Below are 1,020 nucleotides of genomic sequence, written 5' to 3'. Positions count from 1 at the left end.
CTGACTTTGCAATCCAGTGTATTAACTGACAACGCCACACCATAAAGCACAAGTAAACATCTTTCTGGTATTCTCTGCTTTCAGCCATGATCCAGCTGACGTCAGCAATGATATCCCTAGTTCTATGTCTTCTTCTAAGGAGCTCTGGTGGTGTAGAGGTTACGAATCGGGCTGTGAACCACAAGGTCAGCAATTCAAAACTACCAGCTGCTCTGTGGGAGAAAGATGAGGCGTTCTGCTCCCGTAAAGATTTACAACCTTGGAAACCCTGTTCAGGGTCACTATGGGTTAGAACCGATTCAACGGCACTTTAACAACAACGTGTCTTCTTCTGAATCTGGCTTGAATTTCTGGCAATTCCCTGCCAATGTCCTACTGCAATCATTTTCACTTGTGTGTGATATTAATATCACTTAATGATTACCGCATTTGTTTGAGTCACCTCTCTTTGGAATGGGCACAAATATAGATATATCTCTTCCAATAGGTTAGACAGGTATCTGTCTTTCAAATTTCTTGGTATAGATGAGTGAGCACCTCCGGTGATGCATCAGTTTGCTGAAAGATTTCAATTTGTATTCCAACAATTGCTGGAGCCTCATTTTCACCAATGCTTTCAGTGCAGATTGGACTTCTTCCTTCAGTACCATGGGTTCTTGATTATATGTTACCTCCTGAAATAGTTGAACATCGGCCATTTCTTTTGATACAATATCTCTGTGTATACCTTCCATCTTCTTTTGGTGCTTTCTGCAATATTCAATATTTTGCCGAAAGAATCCTTCAGTATTGTAAGTCTAGGCTTGAATTCATTCCTCAGTTCTTTCAGCTTGAGAAATGCTGAGTATATTCTTCCTTTCTGGTTTTTGTTTACACATTTCATTATAATATTTGACTTTGTCTCCTTGAGCTTCCCTTTGAAATTTTCCATTCAGCTCTTTTATCTCATTTCTTACATTTGCTTTCACTTCTCTATGCTCAAGAACAAGTTTCAGAGTCTCTTCTGACAGCTTTTTTTTT

Source organism: Chrysochloris asiatica, unplaced genomic scaffold (assembly GCF_000296735.1).
Source record: "Chrysochloris asiatica unplaced genomic scaffold, ChrAsi1.0 scaffold00039, whole genome shotgun sequence".
NCBI classification, from domain to species: Eukaryota; Metazoa; Chordata; class Mammalia; order Afrosoricida; family Chrysochloridae; genus Chrysochloris; species Chrysochloris asiatica.
The sequence above is the reverse complement of the archived record's forward strand: the minus strand, read 5'-3'. Positions refer to the sequence as shown.